This window comes from Rhinopithecus bieti, unplaced genomic scaffold (assembly GCF_001698545.2).
Source record: "Rhinopithecus bieti isolate Rb0 unplaced genomic scaffold, ASM169854v2 scaffold_19708, whole genome shotgun sequence".
Lineage (NCBI taxonomy): Eukaryota > Metazoa > Chordata > Mammalia > Primates > Cercopithecidae > Rhinopithecus > Rhinopithecus bieti.
The window spans coordinates 1,555,822-1,570,154 of record NW_016810765.1 but is presented as its reverse complement, the minus strand read 5'-3'; the positions used below and the strand labels follow the sequence as shown (position 1 = coordinate 1,570,154).

Here is a 14,333-nt window from a genome sequence, read left to right as displayed (position 1 = left end):
TCTGGCTCACCGAAGGGTTCTCTCCTGCAGCTTTCAGGGGACTTAAAGAGAGAAAGGATTTTCAGAGTCATCATCTCAGTCTATTTCTCTCACTCCTAACACTTCCCAAGAGATGCAACTCTCAGATCTGGCTATAAAGAGAATTCTATGACTTCCTCTGGCCTGCAGTTCTTGCACGTAATAGAGCTATCACTGGCAGGTTCTTTCTGTGATCTAACCTACCCTCCAGTCTTGCTCTTTTTATTTTAATAGGAGATGAAAGGCAACTGCTCCTCTTTAAAATGTTCCTCTTGGTATGTGAAAATTTTATGTCACCTTTAATTAGCAAAATAAAACTATATCATTTGAACTTTGTGCATAGCATTCCTTTCTAATCTATTCTACCCTCTTCTGGTTTTCTCAGACTGCCTTTAAGAGGTAGACACAACCTCATCCAAATCTTTAGTCACACATTCATCTTAGGTCCTAGGGAGGCTACCAAATGATATTACTGTGTATTACACGTAACACAACTAATGCATTGCACCAAATGTTAAGTGGGAAAATTTCTAGCAAAGGCTCTGCTAATTAAAGCAGAGATCTGCAGAACCTTCTGGAAATAGCTTGATGATGGTGCAGTGGAAAGAGCGTTGGCCTGGAAATTGAGCTTCCTGTTTGAAGTTTCAACTCAGGCTTAATTGTGTTGTGAATTTGCACAAATGTCACTCTACTTTCTGGGTCCCGGTTTCTGCTGGTATAAAATGAGCTGATTGGACAAGATGGTTGTTAAGACTTCTGGAAAGTCACAGTTTCCGAAGTTGAGCCTAGCAGGAGTTGGCAATTGTGGCCCACTCCAGGACCTTGACCTTGCCATCTATTTATTTGTATTGTGGAAGAATGCTTTCATTCTATATAACCAGAGTTGAGTAATTGCAAGAGACCAAAGATACTTACTCCCTGCCACTTCACAGAATTTGCCATCCCCTGACTGTAGCACTATCAGCTCGTGACTTGGTCATGTTCATCTTTGCTAGGGGACACAGGTGCTGTAGTTGTCTTAACAGCTGGTTTCAGAGTTCCTCTTAGCAAAAGAACCGTCTATATTTGGGAAACTACCTTGTTAAGCTCCTTGGGGTAGAAGTTTAATTGGAAGAGTTGAACAAGAGCCAAGACAGCCAAAGAGATAGAAGGGCTGTTCTGCAGGAAGCTGTTATCTGCTCATGGGCGGGAAATGGTTTTTAATGTCTGGGTAATACATGGTTTGTAATACGGTGACTAAGACAGGACAGTGAAATGAACCAAAAACCAGGCTAATTAGGTGGAACCAGGAACTGAAGCTAGAGGTGACCATGAGAAAGAAAAGCTCCCTGGCATTCTTAGAAATCTTGGGGAAAGCCAATTCGTAGACTGGGGATCTGACCCCATTGTAAGTGCATGCAGAGGCCCCAACACCAGTGGTTCCCCTGGACTAGTTCATTTTCCATTACGAGTCTATTTTTGCATCCATATTCTTTTCAGTTTCTAAATAACTTCCTATCACTAAGCTTGCATTTGGGCGGCTTACTTTACTCTGCCTCCCTGATGAACATATTTGACTCTAACAGTTTTGCTAATTTGGCAAGGGCTGGGGAAATTCTAATCCTGTTCTTTAATGTTCTGGTCATCCCTCCCATCTAGGAACTTAATGAGCTTGCTCTCTGCTCCTTTAAGCAGGTCACTGATGAAAATGTTAAACAGAACCAAGCCTCAGAAATGTGCATACCAATGCAATCTTGAGTTCAGGGACTTTTCCAGCCCAGTTGCACGGTGAATTTGGTACCTTTACAACTGTTTGCATAAATGAATAATGCATAGAACAGGAACTGTGTCTTATAACAGTTTATGAATGCCCATTAGTTTTTCTCATTATTACCAGTTGTTCTAAAGAATGAGAATTATTTAAAAAATTTTTTCCACCCCAGAAGATCCACAAGTCAGACATAAGCTAAATGGATTTAGCTTGACCACTGAGAGGCTGCTGTTATGAGATTAAGGAAGAAGGTAACAATCCCAAATCTAGAAGTTGACTCTAAGTCAGCTTGGCATTTAGATGGTGAGGAGGGGTGGCTTAAGGAGAAAGATGAATTTTCCTGGTTTCTAGTGTGTGTATGTGTGTGTGTGTGTGTGTGTGTGTGTGTGTGTGGTAAGGGGAATGGAAAAGGAGTCTAAACAAGCTACAATTGTTAGCTGTCTTGGAAGGTGTTATCCAAAGAAGGATGTTTAAATAGCTCGGGTGATTTGATCTCGTCAAACTTTTGAGCTGAGAGAGCATATTTTAGGGAGAGATAGGGAAAGTTCAGTCAGAATTCAGAGAGAGTCTCACACATTTGGAAAAAAGCCTTCAGAAACAGTGGCTGGCTTCCAGCTGCTCATGTCCTTCCTAAGGAGAGCATGCGAGCAGATGCCTCATCAGCACGGGGATGCCGTCTTTCTGTCTCGAGAAAACTCATTTTTATTGTTTCATTTGTATGGGGTGGGGTGGGCAGGACTACAATGTCCACTCTATCTTGGGAGCTCTTCATGATGCCCTGTGTCACCTTCCCACTGTGACACAGTGGGATCATCCGTACTGTCACTCATCATGAACTCCCTGTCCCATGGAGACATTGCCTCCTGCTTCAACATCACCCTCAGCAGCCAATTTACATTCTATGCTATTTTATTTTGTTCTCAGTAATACCAATCACCTTCACCATTGAATTTGGATGAATGAGGGCCACGGTGGGAGCTGTGCACATCGTACCTATAAGATGTGTTGGGAAGGAGATATTTTAAACTTGAACGTCTAGAGAAGAACTTATTTTTATGGTTTACATGAACTTGGTGTCCCATAATTCAGGATACATACAAGTGGAGGGTGAGCATAACCATGGCAACCTCATGCAGACTGTGAGAGGGTCCTGGCCTCCTGCTGCTCTGTGAAAAAGAAAATGTCGGCCCAAGTCAGCCAGCTGGCATCTCATGAGGATGCAATGTCACAATTACAGGGTGAGACTGGCCGCCCTGGCCATGCTGGCTGTCCAAAGAGACCAGGTCTCCCTATGGTATCCAGGCTGGTATCAAACTCCTGATCCCAAGTGATCCTTCTGCTTTGGCTTCCCAAAGTGCTGCGATTACAGGGAAGTTATTTTGTCACTGGATAAAGATACTTGTGAAGAAACTGGACTTCCAGCTTCCAGGTTATGTGTCTCCGTATTCTAGCAGAAAAGCATGGAATTTAAGATGGGGTCTCACTGTGTTGCCCAGGTGGTTTTGAACTCCTGACCCCAAGCAATCCTCCTGCCTCAGGCTACTAAAGCCCTGGTATTACAGCCCAGTCCTTGGAGAGACCAGGAAATCCAGAGTTTTCTCCAAGAATGGGGATTCCTGAGAAGTGAGTTTCACCTTGAGTCAAGAAAGGAGAATCATATACTGTCAAAGGCAATGGCCTGGAGCCTCAAGAACAGGGGAACAAAGAAGAGCTGGGTTTAACAGGATCATGGTGGTTCTCTCTCCTCCCTAAAACCTACCACTACCTCAAGACCCCCTCAAGATGGTGACCTGTCGTGGTTTCAACACCTTAAACAGGAAACACTGGGAAGACGCATACTTCTCTATTCCATATCAGACATGTCTTAGAGGAAACCCGTATATCTGAATGACCAAAGAAAAGCGTGAGAAAAATGTGAAATCTGTGCCAGGCCATTCACAATGTTTGGCTGGTGCCCTGGGGCCCACATGCATTTCAAGAAAAATAAAGTGTGTCGAACCTGCAGAAGACTGAAGTATGTCTGTCAGACCTGCCCCTTAGACCTGGAGCATGGCCTGCCCACCCAGGTTTGTGATGCTGAGTTGCCTTTAAAAGATGACATGCCAAAGTCAGATATCAGAGAAGAGTACTACATGCAGAATGTGGAGAGAGGGATTTCTAACTCGAATGGAAGATGGCCAATTGGCCTGCTGGGGGGAAAACCACATCCACCAGTGACATGCTGGGCAAACTGGCCTGGACCATACCTTATTACCTAAGGAATAAGCCCCACATTTGCTCCTTCTGGGTGGAGGGAGAAGGTGAGAGAGGAGAGGAGTTTTGATAGAGACATGAGAAGCCTACAGGTCCACATGATTCCCTTGCTGATCAGATATTAAAGACCAATATTATACAGTCAATGACCCTGTAGCAGATAAGCTTCTATTGTAGGCTTCAACCATGCCTCATCTGGAACTCCTAGAGGACAAGACTATCCCCACGCTAGTTGGTGATCCGGGTGATACCACTACTGAGACAGATCTTAAGAAATAATCTCTACCTATTTAGAGAGATCTGGACAATCCCTGTTGTGCAGAGACAACGGTGTGCATCCATCCAGGTTTCCACCAGGCAGGCTGCGCAAGTAGCTGCAGAGAAATCCTTTAATAAGTTCATCGTCAATGGCTGCAGACTAAGTGTAAAATGGGGAAGATCGCAGGCAGCCAGAGGAAAGGAAAATGACAGAACCCCAGACCCGGGGATGCAGATAGAGCTGATTCCAGTACTGCCGGGAGCTCTTCCTCCTTCTGCAGCAGCAGATGCATCTGTCATGACTTCAGCCTACCTCCGAGTGCTCCTACAGCTGTGGTGAACATTGCCTGGCCATGTTCAGCTGCTATTGCCCTGTCCTCACCCTTATATTGCTCTGCCCCTACCTCCAGGATTTGGGCCACGCATGTTCCACTCAATGGGACCACCTTCCCCTTTCGTATTTTTTTTTTTTTTTTTTTGAGACGGAGTTTTGCTCTGTCGCCCAGGCTGGAGTGCAGTGGCCGGATCTCAGCTCACTGCAAGCTCCGCCTCGCGGGTTTACGCCATTCTCCTGCCTCAGCCTCCGGAGTAGCTGGGACTACAGGCGCCCGCCACCTCGCCCGGCTAGTTTTTTGTATTTTAGTAGAGACGGGGTTTCACCGTGTTAGCCAGGATGGTCTCAATCTCCTGACCTCGTGATCCAACCGTCTCAGCCTCCCAAAGTGCTGGGATTACAGGCTTGAGCCACCGCGCCCGGCTCACCTTCCCCTTTCAAGAAGACTCCAGGATCAATCCACTGTCTTTCTTGGGACCCTCAGGGATGGAGCTCATGCCAGAAAGCACAGCAGGCCCTAGCACATTATCACCTCCCTGGCTGTATGAAAGAAAGGACATTTAAACATCCCAATCAATGAATCTTGGGATAAGTATTTTTTTTTCTTCCTTTGTGGTTTCCATGGTATCTGAATGTGTTCAGATGTGGGCAGGTGAGAAACAATGGCCATGCTTTTCTATGCATATTCAAAGGATGGATGGACCTCAAATAAGCTGCCACTAAAACATCTGGCTACTAATATCACATGACAAATAAAATCTAATGCCTGTCTTCTTCATTTCTGTGGACGACAAGAAGCTGGGCGAATTGCAATATACAACAGAATTACCAACCCAATCATATGTTCACTTCGTCTGTGTTTATGGGGGGAAAAGTTGACCTGCAGGAAAAAAACCTTTTGAACAGGTTTCTGTCCACTGGGTATACTGTATTTTATAATCTACAAAAAGGTTACTAGTACTAATTTTCGTAGTGGCATAAGTGTGATTTAACTGTTTTAAATTCACATTATCAGAAAGACAAATAGAAACCAGTACCCATCACGGCCCAGATCTTTTCTTTCCTCTTCTTTTTCTCATTTATTACCAAAGAAATTGAATAGTTCACTATCTAAAAAAAGACAAAAATGAAATGTCTTTGTATTCCAGTCAAAAGAGGAACATACTAGCTAAAATGCTTCTAACTTGGTTTTTATCCTACTTTTATTACTCTTCTCGCATGTTTATTTCTCTTTTGGGGGAGACAGAAGAAACTCAGTGTCTTCAGGATAGCCTTTTATCATGGAATGTCTATATCTGCCACAATTGGCCATGAAGTAGATACTTTGTTTAGGCAGAATCCACCCTCTGCAAAACTGGTGGGGTGGGGTAATTTTAGGGTGCTCCTGTCTTATCTTTGGCTATCTCATTCAAGCTTCTAGGACTTTCATTCATACCCCATGCGAGCCAGACTCACCCCTACCACTCGCTATTGAAACCTATCTGCCCTGTGTCCTGTTACTGCAAGAACCTACTAGGTTACTGGCTAGGATGATAGACGAATGGGCATGGCAAATATGTGCTCTTGGGAGACTGCTAGGCTCTCACTTCTCTCACTATCTTCTCAAGTGTTCTAGACTCCTTAGGTTCCTTCCACTTTGACTCTCTTAGGCTACATCTGCAAATGTTCCATAAAATATTACCCATTTGATTGTAGTTTAACATATCCTGGATACTTGCTTCTCCCAGACAATCTCAACCTTTTTGCCCAGTCACCTTCTCTGGTCCAGTCATCTATATCTTATGCTCTACCAAACTAGGGGCTCCATTTACCTTCCCAGGATTCAGCTTGGCCACTATCTCCCACACTAGGCCAAGTATTAGACCAAAGTCATGCTCCAGCCATACTTCATAGAACTTCCAGCCCCAGTTACCCTCCAACCTCCATCAACAACAGAAATCTAAAGTTCTAAGCTCCATACTGTCTTGATTAATCACTCATTGGCTTAAAAAATTGGTATGTTAGGAATATAACATTTATACACGTTATGCTCACCTTCCACTGGCATGCTGACATACGTGTGTGTATAAATTATTATTCATTATTATTTATTATGTACCAGTGCATGAATGTATTAGTGCGTTTTCATACTGCTATGAAGAAATACCTGAGACTGGGTAATTTAAAAGAAGAGGTTTGGCCAGGTGCAGTGGCTCACGCCTGTAATCCCAGCACTTTGGGAGGCTGAGGCCAGTGGATCATCTGAGGTCGGGAGTTTGAGATCAGCCTGACCAACATGGAGAAACCCCATCTCTACTAAAAATACAAAATTAGCTGGGCATGCTGGTGTATGCCTGTAATCCCAGCTACTTGAGAGGTTGAGGCAGGAGAATCACTTGAACCCGGGAGGTGGAGGTTGCAGTGAGCCAAGATCGCGCCATTGCACTCCAGCCTGGGCAAGAAGAGTGAAACTCCATCTCAAAAAAAAAAAAAGAGAGAAGAAAAAGAAAAAAGAGGTTTAATGGACTCACAGTTCCATATAGCTGGGGAGGCCTCACAATCATGGTGGAAGGTGAAGGAGGAGCAAAGGCACATCTTACATGGCGGCAGGCAAGAGAGCGTGTGCGGGGGATCTGCCCTTTATAAGACCATCAGATCTCATGAAACTTATTCACTATCATGAGAACAGCACAGGGAAAAACCTGCCCCCGTGATTCAATTACCTCCCACTGGGTCCCTCCCGTGACATGTGGAGATTATGGGAGCTACAATTCAAGATGAGATTTGGGTGGGGACACAGCCAAACCATATCAATGAATATTTCACATAGATTAAAAAGATGTGCTGGAGTAGAAAATTTAAGATTTAAGAGGATAATATAAAAATCATCAACATAAGTTCTATTTTTTTGTTTTTTTTTTTGTTTTTTCAGCTTAAATGAATTATTTTGCCAACCTCTTTCTGGAGACCAGTGACCCAGGCCACACCTAAACAAATGCTACATCTGAGCTAATAAATTCATATTTAACCTTGTCAAAATATGTTGAATTTGGTTCCTTAAGATTGTAACCAGAAGAAATGGCTCTCTGACGGGGTCACTCAGTTGCATGTACATGAGGAATCCCCTGCACTTGGCTTCCAGCCCTTCTTTATAGATGGACTATTTGATTCTGATTAAATTGTTTACCTAGCATTTTTGGGTCAGGAGACAAGTGGAAATATAGATGTGAATGAAAATGTTTTAATAACACGATTAGATTCCACTTTTTCCACCTCTTCACCACCTTCTGTAGCTTTAGTACATAAATTTATTCCCTAGAGCAAACTTTCTAGATCAAAATAATCAATGATTATGCCTTGATTAAAAAAACAACCTGAAAGTTCATCTGTTGGGAATATATTTAAAATGGTATAGTACACGCATGCCTCAGAGATATTATGGGTTCAGTTCCAGACCACCTCAATGAAGTAAATGTTACAATAAAGCAGGTCACACAAACTCTATTGTTTCCCAGTGCATATAAAAGTAATACAGTATACTGTAGTCTATTAAGTAAGCAATAGCATTATGTCTAAAAAATGTACACACCTTAATTAGGAAGTACTTTATTGCTAAAAAATGCTAATGATCATCTGAGGATTCAGATCTTTTTGCTAGTGGAGGGTCTTGCCTCAATACTGATGGCTGCTTGACTGATCAGGGTGGTGGTTTCTAAAGGTTGGGGTGGCTGTGGCAATTTTTTGAAACAATGAAGTTTGCCACATTGATTGACCCTCCTTTACATGAACGATTTCTCTGTAGCATGTGATGCTGTTTGAAAGCATTTTACCCACAGCAGAACTTCTTTCAAAATTCGAGTCAATCCTCTCAAATTCTGCTGCTACTTTATCAACTCAATTTATGTGATATTCTAAATCGTTTGTTTTCATTTCAACAATGTTCACAGCATCTTCACCAGGAGAAGTTTCTATCTCAAAAAACCACTTTCTTTGCTCAACCATAAGAACCAATTTCTCATCTGTTCAAGTTTCATCATGAGATTGTAGCAATTCAGTCACACCTTCAGGTTCCACTTCTAGTTCTAGTTTTCTTGCTGTTTCCACCACCTCTGCAGTCACTTCCTCCACTGAAGTCTTGAACCCTCCCAGTCATTCATGAGGGTTAGAATCAACTTCTTCCAAACTGTTAATGTTATTATCTTGACCTCCTCCCATGAGTCACAAATGATATCAAGAATGGTGAATCCCATGGACAGGAAGATGAGAACAGACACTGGGGACTACTGTGGGAGAGGGGTAATGGCTGAAAAACTACCTATTGGGTACTATGCTCACTACCTGGGTGATGGGATCATTCATACCCCAAACCTCAGCATCACACAGTATACCCACGTAATAAATTTGCACATGTACCCACTGAATCAAAATAAAAGTAGAAATTATAAAAACATAAGATGGGTGCAGTGGTTCATGCCTGTAATCTCAACACTTTGGGAGGATCACTTGAGCCCAGGAGTTTGAGATCAGCCTGGGCAACATAGGGAAACTCTATTTCTACAAAAAAGAGATATTAACTGGGCGTATTGGCACGTGCCTGTAGTCACAGCTGCTCAGGTGGCTGAGGTGGGGGGATTGCTTTAGCCTCGGAGGTCGAGGCTGCAGTGAGTCAAGATCGCACCACTGCGTTCCAGCCTGGATGACAGCAAAATCCTGTCTCAAATAAATAAATAAATAAATAAAATAAAATAAAAAATTGGTCAGGCATAGTGGCACACACCTGTAGTCCTAGCTAATTAGAAGGATGAGGTAGGAGGATCACTTGAGCCCAGGAGTTTGAGGCTGCAGTGAGCTATGATCACACCACTGTGCTCCAGCCTGAGCAACAGAGAGAAAAGAACAGAACAGAACAGAAAAGAAAAGAAAAGAAAAGAAAAGAAAAGAAAAGAAAAGAAAAGAAAAAGAATGGTGTACTCCAGCCTGGGCAACAGAGTTGGGGGGAGGTGGGGAAAGAAAGAAAAGAATGGTGAATCCTTTCCAGGAGGTTTCAATTTACACTGCCCAGATACACCAGAAGAATCACTATGGCAGCTATTGCCATACACAATGTCTTACTTGGGGCAGGCACAATGGCACATGCCTGTAATCCCACCACTTTGGGAGGCTGAGGTGATTGGATTACTGGAGCTCAGGAGTTCAAGACCAGCCTGGGTGACATGGCAAAACCCAGTCTCTATAAAAAATATGAAAATTAGCCTGGTGTGGTGACATACACCTGTAGTTCTAGAAACCCAGGAGGCTGAGGTGGGGAAATTGCTGAGCCCAGGAGGTGGAGGTTGCAGTGAGCCAAGAGCGTGCCACTGTACTCCAGCCTGGGTGACAGAGTGAGATCCTGTTTCAAAATAATAATAAGATTTGAAATTTGAAATTACTCTTCAATCCGTGGGCTGCAGAATGAATGTCCTGTTAGCAGATATGAAAACAACACTAATCTCCTTGTACATCTCCATCGGAACTCTTAGGTGACCAGGTACATTGTCAATGAGCAGTAATAGTTTGAAAAATCTTTTTGTCTGAGCAGTAGGTCTCCACCATGGGCTTAAAATATTCAGTAACCGTTCTGCAAACAGATGTGCTGCCCCCAGCCATGTTTCATTTATGGACCACAGGCAGAATAGATTTGGCATAATTCTTAAGGGCCTAGGATTTTCAGAATGATAAGTGAACATTGACTTTAAGTGACACCAGCTGCATTAGTCCCTAATAAAAGAGTCAGCCTGTCCTTTGAGACTTTGAAGCCAGGCGTTGACTTCTCCTCTCTAGCTATGAAAGTCCTAGATGGCATGTTTTCCCAATGGAAGGCTGTTCCACCTAAACTGGAAATCTATTGTTTGGTATAGCAGCCTCCATCAATGATCTTAGCTGAACAGTTTGCTGCAGCTTCTGCGTCATTACTTGCTGCTTCACCTTGTGCTTTTATGTTATGGAGACAGCTTCTTTCCTTAAGCCTCATGAACCAACCTCTGGTAGCTTCCAACATTTCTTCTGTAGCTTCCTTACCTCTCTCAGCTTACATAAAATTGAAGAGAGTTAGGTCCTTCCTCTGGTTTAGGCTTTGGCTTAAGGAAATGTTGTGGCTGGTTTGATTTTCTATCCAGACCACAAAAACTTTCTCCATATCAGCACTAAGGCTGTTTCTCTTTTTTATCATTTGTGTACTCACTAGAGTAGCATTTTTAATTTCCTTCAAAAACTTTTGCTTTGCATTCACAACTTCGCTGTTCGGTTCAAGAGACCTAGATTTCAGCCTATCTTTTTGTTTGGTTATTGTTTTTTTGAGACAGAGTCTGGCTCTGTCACTTAGGCTGGAATGCAGTGGTGTGATCATGGCTTACCGCAGCCTGGTACTGCTGGGATCAAGCAATCCTCCCACCTCAGCTCACCATGTAGCAGGGACTACAGACTACCACATCTGGCTAATTGTTGTATTTTCAGTAGAGACGGGGTTTCACCATGTTGCCCAGGCTGGTCTCTAACTCCTGGGCTCAAGCGATCCTCCTACCTTGGCCTCCCAAAGTGCTGGGATTACAGGGGTGAGCCTTTGTGCTCAGCCCCATCTTTGTTTTTGACTTGCTTTCCTCACTAAGCTTAATCAATTTTAAGCTTTTGATTTAAAATGAGAGACTTGCAACTTTTCATTTGAGCATGTAGATGCCACTGTAAAAGTATTAACTGGCCTAATTTCAATATTGTTATATCTCAGGGAAGGTCTGATGAGAGGAAGAGATATGGGGAAATGCCCAGTCAGTGGAAAAGGTACAACACACACATTTGTCAATTAGGTTCCATCTCACATGGTGGGGTTCATGGTGCCCCAAAACAATTATAATTGATCACTGATCACTGTGATCACCATAACAGATACAATAATGATGAAAAGTTCAAAACATTGTAAGAATGACAAAAATGTGACACAGAGACACAAAGTGAGGATGTGCTGTTGGAGAAGTGGTATAGACGGGCTTGTGGCAGGGTTGCCACAAACGTGTAATTTGTAAAAAATACAATATGTGCAATGTACAATAAAGTGAAATGCAGTAAAATGAGATATGCCTGTTCATTTATATAAGATGGGCTAATAGACAGACATTGAAATTTTGTTTCTCAAGCGTATTTAATGATACAGAAACATTTCATGATAGGCTATGTAAAAAAGGATGATAATCCACATCTATGTATATGGTAGGTAGATACCTACCTGTGTAGATGGATAAATGGATGGATGGATGGATGGATGGATGGATGGATAGACAGACAGATAGATACACAGAGATGGCTTTATCAAAAATCAGAAGGCAAAAAGCTAAAATATTAACAATAGTCTTTGTTTTACATATACATATATGTTTCCTGGCTTTTAAAATAAATGTGTGTTACAGAATTGATTAAAACAAAAATGTTATTAAGGGGGGAAAAAAAAAAGCTCAGGTCCTGAGTTCTAGACATCTTTTGGGTCATGTGTTTGAAAACAACATCCTCCCACAGATCTCCCCTGAGGGAGCTTGTCATTTGGCTAAGCTCTTTATTTTTTTGTTCCTTTCTTTCCTTCTCGGTCCTATTTTCTCATCTTCCCATTTTGTCTCCTGGCATTTCCTAATTCTACACCATCAGGACAGGACTGATGTTCTTCCACAGGGTGTGGCTAAAACGGTGGCAGATGTTTGTATAATCTCCTTGAAAAAGATTCACTTTTAAAACGAATTGTTTTTCTGATACAATTCTGCAAAGGAGGCCAATGAATAGGAGATGGGGTTATTCTTGGCTCTCCCGAGACTCGTGGCTTTCACTGGGGCCAAGCATTCTTAAACAAGTCCCTAGATGAGCACCCGCAGCCTTGTTGAAACAGCAGCAGAATGTCCAGCCCTGCTGAGATATCCTACTGCTCCCTTTGAGGAGAAAGACAGCATTAGAAGCAGCCAATACTTGAATTGTTTTGAGAGATAATTAAGTAAATTGTCAAAAATGCATATTCTCCCAGGGTAAATATATACTTACTTACTGAACAACGCTGTTCAAATTTGCAGGAGAGTCACTGACATTTTTCAGTCTACCCGAAGATAATGAACTGGGTAAAACATTTATATTCCCAAAGAGTGCAACTAATTATAAGCTCCAAATAACACTAAAAAGTACATAATTCAAACAGGTCTTGCACTTAGAATTGCCTCAAGTAATTTACACTCGAATACAAAATGGATCCTCTGAGAGTTTTGCCAAAGCTGATTTTTCTGGAAGGTTCAATGGTGCTGGGATACAAAGTATTTGGTTGAGGGTTTGCTAGTGATTTGCAATCATGTTGTCCTCGTCGGTGCCCAGGGATAATGAATAAATGTTTGAATTGGCAGTAATGCAAATGGTGCGGCTGACAGTGGGGCACAACTCCCTGGAGGGACAGGGTGGTAGAAGAGACTGGAATAAATAATCGAAATTATTGTCTACAAATGCTGGCTAAAGAGGGCTCAGTCTTCTATTGGACTCTAGTCTTTAAAATCAAGTTCTCTAATTCCAGCAAGGGAATATCATAGTAGGCAAGTTGTTTGTGGATTTCCATGCTTCTGTAGGCTGACTAGCAGGTAGAAGTGCTGGATGAAAATATGCAGCAATTCCTATAGGGATCGCTCACTAATGCTGTACATTCATTCACGTATTCATTTATTCTGAAGCCTTCATTTTTTGGGGGGAAGACATAACAAAAAGAAAAAATTAGATGATTATTATTATTATTTATTTTGAGACGGAGGCTCACTCTGTCGCCCAGGCTGGAGTACAGTGACATGATCTCACTGCAGCCTCCGGCTCCCAGATTCAAGCGATTCTCCTGCCTTAGACTCCTGAGTAGCTGGAACTACAGGTGTGTGCCGTCACACCCACTAATTTTTTTGTATTTTTCATAGAGACAGAGTTTCACCATGTTGGCCAGGTTGGTCTCAAACTCCTGACCTCAGGTGATCCACCCGCCTTGGCCTCCCAAAATGCTGAGATTACAAGCGTAAGCCACTGCACCCAGCCTAGATAATTATTAGAATGAAAACAAAGCATACATTTTTGTTCAATAAATGCATGAAGCAAACACTAAAACGCAAGTTTCATGAAGACAGGTTGTTCTGTTTTGTTTTCCTATATCTCCAATACCAAGAATTGCTGGTATATAGCAGATGCTCCAGAAATATGCATTGGGTGAAGAAAACACGTAAGTAAGTACATACATTCAGATTAAGGGTTAGAGAGTGATGAGACTGGGGTGGAGAGGAGAGGCCCTAATTTAGATGGGCTAGCGAGGCGGTGTCTTTCAAGAATTGACATTTGAGTAGAGATTCAAATGACAACAAAGAGCTAGCATGGGAGGTTCTGAGGGCAGGTGTTCCAGACAGAGGCCAGGGAAAGCTTGTCCCCTTCAAGGAACATCAAGAAGGCCAGTGGGGCTGGAAGAGACGGAGAGAAAGGGAGAGAGTCAGGAGGTGATGCCAGGATCATAGACAGAACAAGATCCTTTAGGATCTCATAGGCCAGGATAAGAGGTTTACATTCTAATCTAAGAGTAATGGGGAGGCATGAGAAGCTTCAGTAAAAATGACCTATGTGATCTGACTTACTTAAAATGATGTGTCTACTGTGTGGTAATGGTTTATTTAACTGCAGAAACAGATACGTCCATTAAATCTTGCTCAACTAGATTCCATGTAA

General features: G+C 42.5%; 1 protein-coding gene and 1 pseudogene across 4 annotated transcripts in view; one reads left to right on the top strand and one right to left on the bottom strand.

The window, feature by feature from the left end:
* Positions 1-14,333, bottom strand: part of PCSK5 (proprotein convertase subtilisin/kexin type 5) — a 483,293-nt gene that overhangs the window by 71,098 nt on the left and 397,862 nt on the right. The window lies entirely within an intron of this gene.
* LOC108542619 (pre-mRNA-splicing factor RBM22 pseudogene) lies at positions 3,551-5,134 on the top strand (annotated as a pseudogene).